Source organism: Fringilla coelebs (genome assembly GCF_963513975.1).
Source record: "Fringilla coelebs genome assembly, contig: SCAFFOLD_286, whole genome shotgun sequence".
NCBI lineage: Eukaryota > Metazoa > Chordata > Aves > Passeriformes > Fringillidae > Fringilla > Fringilla coelebs.
The window spans coordinates 77,250-86,347 of NW_028167373.1; positions in this window are offsets into that span (position 1 = coordinate 77,250).

Below are 9,098 nucleotides of genomic sequence, written 5' to 3' on the forward strand. Positions count from 1 at the left end.
CGCACCGTAGCTAACTGCGCCGCCTTATAATTTGTGTATTTACACCGTATGCTTTCACCGTACGCGCCGCCTTATATTTTGTGTACTTACGCCGTATGTTTCCACCGTATGTGCCGCCTTATATTTCGTCTACTTATACCGTATGCTTCCAGTATATGTCCTGCCTTATATTTTGTGTACTCACACCGTAGGTAACTGCGCCGCCTCATATTTTGTGTACTCACACCGTAGCTAACTGTGCCGCCTTATATTTTGCGTACTTACACCGTGTGCTTTCACCGTACGTGCCGCCTTATACTTTGTGTACTTACACTGTATGCTTCCACCATATGTGCCGCCTTATATTTTGTCTATGTATGTTGTGCCACTTATGATCAGAGGTACCCTGCGCTGGCATGTAGTCAGTTAGGTAGAGCAGCTATAAAAACTTTACCCTCTATCTGTCCTCTATGGGATTTCGGGTAGGAAATTTATCGGGCCGCAGCGCGGACAAGTCTCAGCCGCCAGAGCGCCACCCATTGACCGCCTGCCGTCATCTCACAGGTCCCGAGGAAACCGATTTCCGCAGAACCTACCATTCGCCACCGCGGAGCGGCAGCCGGAAGACGCGTCGAAGCGGGTCCCGCACCGTCTCGAGTAAGGGCCGCAGCGAGCGTGTAGATCGGAAGAGCATCCGAGCGTGCGTTAGAGAACGTGACCCTGTCTGTCTGCGTCCGCTAACGTTTGCACGTGCGAGTGCTTGCGGACCGGATTAAACCTTGTGTGTACGGCCTTTGCTTTTCAGGTTTTCCAACTCATTTTAAAACCTAGAATAAAAAATCCCCAGCCGGGGGTTTTTTTTTTTTTCCCCCCCGGCTGGGTTTTTTTTTCCTCGGTCCCGGCCTGTCCGCGAGGCGACGTTCGTCGCCAAAGTTCGGGCACGGACCGTCCAGGGACCGGGGTTTTCGTCAGGCAGGAGGATTTTCCGGGGGGCTCCCGGCAACCACGTTCCCGAGGAGCGGCGGGAAGGCGTGCCGGGGGGTTAGCGGTGAGGTCGAGTTGCGAGCGAGGCTGGATCTGTGTGTAAGCTGAAGGAAGCGTGTGTTTCTCTGTGTGTGTGTTGTAGGCTTCTAACCTTGTTTGACTTTTGCCTTTCAGGTTTTTCAACTCATTTTAACATTTAGAATAAAAAATCCCCAGCCGGGGGGGTTTTTTTTTTTTTCCCCCCGGCTGGGTTTTTCTTTCCTCGGTCCCGGCCGGTCTGCGAGGCGACTTTCATCGCCAAAGTTTGGGCACGGACCGTCCAGGGACCGGGGTTTTCGTCAGGCAGGAGGATTTTCCGGGGGGTTAGCGGTGCGGTCGAGTTGCGAGCGAGGCTGGATCTGTGTGTAAGCTGAAGGAAGCGTGTGTGTGTGTGTGTGTGTGCGTGTGTGTGCGTGTGTTTCTGTGTGTGTGTGTTGTAGGCTTCTAACCTTGTTTGACTTTTGCCTTTCAGGTTTTTCAACTCATTTTAACATTTAGAATAAAAAATCCCCAGCCGGGGGGGTTTTTTTTTTTTTCCCCCCCGGCTGGGTTTTTTTTTCCTCGGTCCCGGCCGGTCCGCGAGGCGACTTTCATCGCCAAAGTTTGGGCACGGACCGTCCAGGGACCGGGGTTTTCGTCAGGCAGGAGGATTTTCCGGGGGGTTAGCAGTGCGGTCGAGTTGCGAGCGAGGCTGGATCTGTGTGTAAGCTGAAGGAAGCGTGTGTGTGCGTGTGTGTGTGTGTGTTTCTGTGTGTGTGTGTTGTAGGCTTCTAACCTTGTTTGACTTTTGCCTTTCAGGTTTTTCAACTCATTTTAACATTTAGAATAAAAAATCCCCAGCCGGGGGTTTTTTTTTTTTTTTTCCCCCCGGCTGGGTTTTTTTTTCCTCGGTCCCGGCCGGTCTGCGAGGCGACTTTCATCGCCAAAGTTTGGGCACGGACCGTCCAGGGACCGGGGTTTTCGTCAGGCAGGAGGATTTTCCGGGGGGTTAGCAGTGCGGTCGAGTTGTGAGCGAGGCTGGATCTGTGTGTAAGCTGAAGGAAGCGTGTGTGGGTGTGCGTGTGTGTGCGTGTGTTTCTCTGTGTGTGTGTTGTAGGGTTTTAACCTTGTTTGACTTCTGCCTTTCAGGTTTTTCAACTCATTTTAACATTTAGAATAAAAAATCCCCAGCCGGGGGTTTTTTTTTTTTTTCCCCCCCCGGCTGGGTTTTTTTTTCCTCGGTCCCGGCCGGTCCGCGAGGCGACTTTCATCGCCAAAGTTTGGGCACGGACCGTCCAGGGACCGGGGTTTTCGTCAGGCAGGAGGATTTTCAGGAGGCTCCCGGGAACCACGTTCCCGAGGACCAATGATTACCAGTGTCTTATTTAGCAGTTGTAATGAGAGCAACGGTGAGTTTATGTGTAGTCTGAGGGGGCTGTTAAAGGTAGAGCGTTGTTCCCTGCTTACCTTTGTTGTTGTGGGCTTCCTGTAACAATACATCATCCTGTAACAAAAATATATAAAAGGCTATTATATTGTGTAAATATGGGTTCTGTAATGTATTGTTCTGTATTCTTCTGTATTTGCATTCTGTATATTGCTATTATGTTGTGTAAATACGGGTTCTGTGTTGTAGTGGTCTGTCTTCTTCTGTATTTGCATTCCGCATATTGCTACTATGTTGTGTAATTACGGGTTCTGCGTTGTATTGTTCTGTATTCTTCTGTATTTGCATTATGCATATTGCTACTATGTTGTGTAAATACGGGTTCTGTGTTGTATTGTTCTGTAGTCTTCTGTATTTGCATTAGCTGCTGCATTTCCCTGTATTGTTGTCCCTGTAAATTAGACGTTTTCCAGTGTGTATATGGATTGTATCTGTACGTACATTTCTAGACAACATTTCCATGTGTCTTGCCGATGTGTAAATAAAACAATTCCTTTAATAAAGTTCAATCACCCCTAATAAAGATAACCCCCGCCCTCCCATTCCCCCAGCCCCGGACCTCGCGTCCTTTCGGCGCGGTCGCGTCATTATTTCACCCCGTTCCCTCCTCCTCCTCACTCTCTCGTCTAACCCTTGCACCTTTCTTTTCCTTTTCCCTGTAAAGGTAAGTAAGTCAGTCCTCTTTCTTCTTCCCCTCTCTGTGTTCTCCTCATCTCTTCTTAATCTGTCTTTCCCTCTAGCCCTGTTTCACTTTAACTGTAACTCAAACTATTTTATTCCCCCTCTAGCTCCTGTCTTCAGTTTCTCACTCTCCCTGTGTTTTCCCTCTAGCTCCCCTCCCTTTTCAGTTTCTCACTCTCCTTTTCCTTTCTCTCTGACCTTAATCCTCCTTCAGTTCTTAAACTCACCCTTTCTTTTCACACCCCTCTCCTCCCTCAGTTTCTGTTCTGTCTCTCTGTGTTCTGTCTCCCCCTTTTCTGCCTTCTCTCTGTTCTCTCTCCGCCTTTTCCCCGCTCTCTGTCCTCTCCGTTTCCTCTCTGTGTCCTCTCTGTCCTTACTCCGTCTCTCATCTGTTTTCTCTTTGTCTTATGTCTTTCCTCTCCTCACTCTCTGTCACCTTTCTCTTCACCCTCTGTCTCCCTTCCGCTTTTCTCTTCACCTTCTGTCTCCCTTCTACTTTTCTCTTCACCCTCTGTCTCCCGTCTCCTCACTCTGTCCCTATTCTCCTCACTCCTTGTCTCTTTTCTATTCACTCTGCCTCCTTTTTCTTCACCCTCTGTCTCTCTTCTCTTCACTCTGTCTCTTTTCTCTTCACCCCCTGTCCCTTTTCTCCTCACTCTGTCTCTCTGTCCCTCTTCTCTTCACTCTATGTCTCTGTCTCTTTTCCCCCCTCATTCTCTTCTTTGTCTTTTCTCTCTTCTCCCTCTCTTCTCTCACTCTCTTCTTTCTGTTCTCTGTGTTGTCTTTCTCCTCTCCCTCATTTACACCCCTTTTTCCCCCCCCTCTCTTTTTCCCCCCCTCTCTTTTTCCCCCCTCCTGCTCTTTTTCTCTCTCCCTCTCTTTTTCTCTCTCTCTTCTCTTTTTCTCTCTCTCTTCTCTTCTCTCTCTTCCCTCCCTCTTTTTCTCTCTCTTCTCCCTCTCTCTTTCTCCTTCTCCCTCTCTCTTCTCTCTCTCGTCCCTCTCCTTCTCTGTCTCTCTCTCCCTCTTCTCTCTCCCTCTTCTCTCTCCCTCTTCTCTCTCCCTCTTCTCTCTCCCTCTTCTCTCTCCCTCTTCTCTCTCCCTCTTCTCTCTCCCTCTTCTCTCTCCCTCTTCTCTCTCCCTCTTCTCTCTCCCTCTTCTCTCTCCCTCTTCTCTCTCCCTCTTCTCTCTCCCTCTTCTCTCTCCCTCTTCTCTCTCCCTCACTTTCATTTCTAGCTTTAGATTTAAAAAAGCAGCAGTAGGAATTTTCAGGCTCCTGGGGAGTAAAAGGAAAAAAAAAAAAAAAAAAAAAATAAAAGCACTCCATTTACTCCCCGGGAGCACCAAAATTCCTACTGCTGCACCGGACATATAGTTTTTATTCTTTTTATATATACAGGGTATAGGGATACCCAGACCCCTCCCACCCCATCAAGCAACAGGTCCCCACCTGACCCCTGCCAGTCACTGGGTCCCCACCTGACCCCTGCCAGTCACTGGGTCCCCACCTGACCCCTGCCAGTCACTGGGCCCCCACCCACCCCCTCACCTGTCACCCACCCAGATCCCACCCCCTGTCAATCACCCGGCCCCACCCCCTGTCAATCACCCATCAATCACCCGGCCCCACCCCCTGTCAATCACCCGTCAATCACCCGGCCCCGCCCCCTGCCAATCACCCGTCAATCACCTGGCCCCGCCCCCTGCCAATCACCCGTCAATCACCTGGCCCCGCCCCCTGTCAATCACCCGTCAATCACCTGGCCCCGCCCCCTGTCAATCACCTGGCCCCGCCCCCTGTCAATCACCCAGCCCCGCCCCCTGCCAATCACCCGTCAATCACCTGGCCCCGCCCCCTGTCAATCACCCGTCAATCACCTGGCCCCGCCCCCTGTCAATCACCCGTCAATCACCTGGCCCCGCCCCCTGTCAATCACCCGGCCCCGCCCCCTGTCAATCACCCGTCAATCACCTGGCCCCGCCCCCATCAATCACCCATCAATCACCTGGCCCCGCCCCCTGTCAATCACCTGGCCCCGCCCCCGTCAATCACCCCCCTGTCAATCACCTGGGCCCCACCCCTGCCACACCCCCTGTCAATCACCCAGGTCCCACCCCATGTCAATCACCCGGGTCCCACCCCCTGTCAATCACCCCCCTGTCAATCACCCGGGCCACGCCCCTGTCAATCACCCGGGCCCCACCCCCTGCCACGCCCCTGTCACTCACCGGGCCCCGCCCCCTGCCATGCCCCCGCCAATCACCCGGGCCCCGCCCCCTGTCAATCACCCCCCTGTCAATCACCCAGGTCCCACCCCCATCAATCACCCCCCTGTCAATCACCCGGGCCCCACCCCCTGTCAATCACCCCCCTGTCAATCACCCGGGCCCCACCCCCCAGACACGCCCCCTGTCAGTCACCCAGGTCCCGCCCCCCAGACACGCCCCCTGTCAGTCACCCAGGTCCCACCCCCCCAGACACGCCCCCTGTCAGTCACCCAGGTCCCACCCCCCAGACACACCCCCTGACAGTCACCCAGCCCCACCCCCCATCACCTGTCACTCACCAGGCCCCACCCCCCTGTCACCTGTCACTCACCCCAACCCCGCCCCATCACACCCCCTGCCAATCACCAGGCCACACCCCCTGCCAATCACCTGTCCCCACCCCCTGCCACACCCCCACACCTGTCAATCACCTGTCCCCGCCCCCTGCCACACCCCCACCTGTCAATCACCCAGACCCCGCCCCCACCACACCCCCACACCTGCCAATCACCCGGGCCCCGCCCCTCACCTGCCAATCACCCAGGTCCCACCCACCCATCAATCACCATCACCTGACACCCAACACACCACAGCATAACCACAGCACCCCCTGGTGCCCACCCACACACATTGCAGGCACAGCGCCCCCGACTGGCACCACCCAGAACCCAAACTGCCATCCTGCTGCACACCACATGACCACCTGGGAGCCACCACCTTGGAGGATTAGGGGTGGGGCTAGCACTAGGGGTGGGGCTAGCACTAGGGGTGGGGCCCAGGGCTAGGGGTGGAGTTAGGGGTGGGGCCCGGGGTTAGGGGTTAGGGGTTAGGGGCCCGGGGTTAGGGGTTAGGGGTTAGGGGCCCGGGGTTAGGGGTTAGGGGCCCGGGGTTAGGGGTTAGGGGTTAGGGGCCCGGGGTTAGGGGTTAGGGGTTAGGGGCCCGGGGTTAGGGGTTAGGGGCCCGGGGTTAGGGGTTAGGGGCCCGGGGTTAGGGGCCCGGGGTTAGGGGCCCGGGGTTAGGGGCCCGGGGTTAGGGGCCCGGGGTTAGGGTTAGGGTTAGGGTTAGGGTTAGGGTTAGGGTTAGGGTTAGGGTTAGGGTTAGGGTTAGGGTTAGGGTTAGGGTTAGGGTTAGGGTTAGGGTTAGGGTTAGGGTTAGGGTTAGGGTTAGGGTTAGGGTTAGGGTTAGGGTTAGGGTTAGGGTTAGGGTTAGGGTTAGGGTTAGGGTTAGGGTTAGGGTTAGGGTTAGGGTTAGGGTTAGGGTTAGGGTTAGGGTTAGGGTTAGGGTTAGGGTTAGGGTTAGGGTTAGGGTTAGGGTTAGGGTTAGGGTTAGGGTTAGGGTTAGGGTTAGGGTTAGGGTTAGGGTTAGGGTTAGGGTTAGGGTTAGGGTTAGGGTTAGGGTTAGGGTTAGGGTTAGGGTTAGGGTTAGGGTTAGGGTTAGGGTTAGGGTTAGGGTTAGGGTTAGGGTTAGGGTTAGGGTTAGGGTTAGGGTTAGGGTTAGGGTTAGGGTTAGGGTTAGGGTTAGGGTTAGGGTTAGGGTTAGGGTTAGGGTTAGGGTTAGGGTTAGGGTTAGGGTTAGGGTTAGGGTTAGGGTTAGGGTTAGGGTTAGGGTTAGGGTTAGGGTTAGGGTTAGGGTTAGGGTTAGGGTTAGGGTTAGGGTTAGGGTTAGGGTTAGGGTTAGGGTTAGGGTTAGGGTTAGGGTTAGGGTTAGGGTTAGGGTTAGGGTTAGGGTTAGGGTTAGGGTTAGGGTTAGGGTTAGGGTTAGGGTTAGGGTTAGGGTTAGGGTTAGGGTTAGGGTTAGGGTTAGGGTTAGGGTTAGGGTTAGGGTTAGGGTTAGGGTTAGGGTTAGGGTTAGGGTTAGGGTTAGGGTTAGGGTTAGGGTTAGGGTTAGGGTTAGGGTTAGGGTTAGGGTTAGGGTTAGGGTTAGGGTTAGGGTTAGGGTTAGGGTTAGGGTTAGGGTTAGGGTTAGGGTTAGGGTTAGGGTTAGGGTTAGGGTTAGGGTTAGGGTTAGGGTTAGGGTTAGGGTTAGGGTTAGGGTTAGGGTTAGGGTTAGGGTTAGGGTTAGGGTTAGGGTTAGGGTTAGGGTTAGGGTTAGGGTTAGGGTTAGGGTTAGGGTTAGGGTTAGGGTTAGGGTTAGGGTTAGGGTTAGGGTTAGGGTTAGGGTTAGGGTTAGGGTTAGGGTTAGGGTTAGGGTTAGGGTTAGGGTTAGGGTTAGGGTTAGGGTTAGGGTTAGGGTTAGGGTTAGGGTTAGGGTTAGGGTTAGGGTTAGGGTTAGGGTTAGGGTTAGGGTTAGGGTTAGGGTTAGGGTTAGGGTTAGGGTTAGGGTTAGGGTTAGGGTTAGGGTTAGGGTTAGGGTTAGGGTTAGGGTTAGGGTTAGGGTTAGGGTTAGGGTTAGGGTTAGGGTTAGGGTTAGGGTTAGGGTTAGGGTTAGGGTTAGGGTTAGGGTTAGGGTTAGGGTTAGGGTTAGGGTTAGGGTTAGGGTTAGGGTTAGGGTTAGGGTTAGGGTTAGGGTTAGGGTTAGGGTTAGGGTTAGGGTTAGGGTTAGGGTTAGGGTTAGGGTTAGGGTTAGGGTTAGGGTTAGGGTTAGGGTTAGGGTTAGGGTTAGGGTTAGGGTTAGGGTTAGGGTTAGGGTTAGGGTTAGGGTTAGGGTTAGGGTTAGGGTTAGGGTTAGGGTTAGGGTTAGGGTTAGGGTTAGGGTTAGGGTTAGGGTTAGGGTTAGGGTTAGGGTTAGGGTTAGGGTTAGGGTTAGGGTTAGGGTTAGGGTTAGGGTTAGGGTTAGGGTTAGGGTTAGGGTTAGGGTTAGGGTTAGGGTTAGGGTTAGGGTTAGGGTTAGGGTTAGGGTTAGGGTTAGGGTTAGGGTTAGGGTTAGGGTTAGGGTTAGGGTTAGGGTTAGGGTTAGGGTTAGGGTTAGGGTTAGGGTTAGGGTTAGGGTTAGGGTTAGGGTTAGGGTTAGGGTTAGGGTTAGGGTTAGGGTTAGGGTTAGGGTTAGGGTTAGGGTTAGGGTTAGGGTTAGGGTTAGGGTTAGGGTTAGGGTTAGGGTTAGGGTTAGGGTTAGGGTTAGGGTTAGGGTTAGGGTTAGGGTTAGGGTTAGGGTTAGGGTTAGGGTTAGGGTTAGGGTTAGGGTTAGGGTTAGGGTTAGGGTTAGGGTTAGGGTTAGGGTTAGGGTTAGGGTTAGGGTTAGGGTTAGGGTTAGGGTTAGGGTTAGGGTTAGGGTTAGGGTTAGGGTTAGGGTTAGGGTTAGGGTTAGGGTTAGGGTTAGGGTTAGGGTTAGGGTTAGGGTTAGGGTTAGGGTTAGGGTTAGGGTTAGGGTTAGGGTTAGGGTTAGGGTTAGGGTTAGGGTTAGGGTTAGGGTTAGGGTTAGGGTTAGGGTTAGGGTTAGGGTTAGGGTTAGGGTTAGGGTTAGGGTTAGGGTTAGGGTTAGGGTTAGGGTTAGGGTTAGGGTTAGGGTTAGGGTTAGGGTTAGGGTTAGGGTTAGGGTTAGGGTTAGGGTTAGGGTTAGGGTTAGGGTTAGGGTTAGGGTTAGGGTTAGGGTTAGGGTTAGGGTTAGGGTTAGGGTTAGGGTTAGGGTTAGGGTTAGGGTTAGGGTTAGGGTTAGGGTTAGGGTTAGGGTTAGGGTTAGGGTTAGGGTTAGGGTTAGGGTTAGGGTTAGGGTTAGGGTTAGGGTTAGGGTTAGGGTTAGGGTTAGGGTTAGGGTTAGGGTTAGGGTTAGGGTTAGGGTTAGGGTTAGG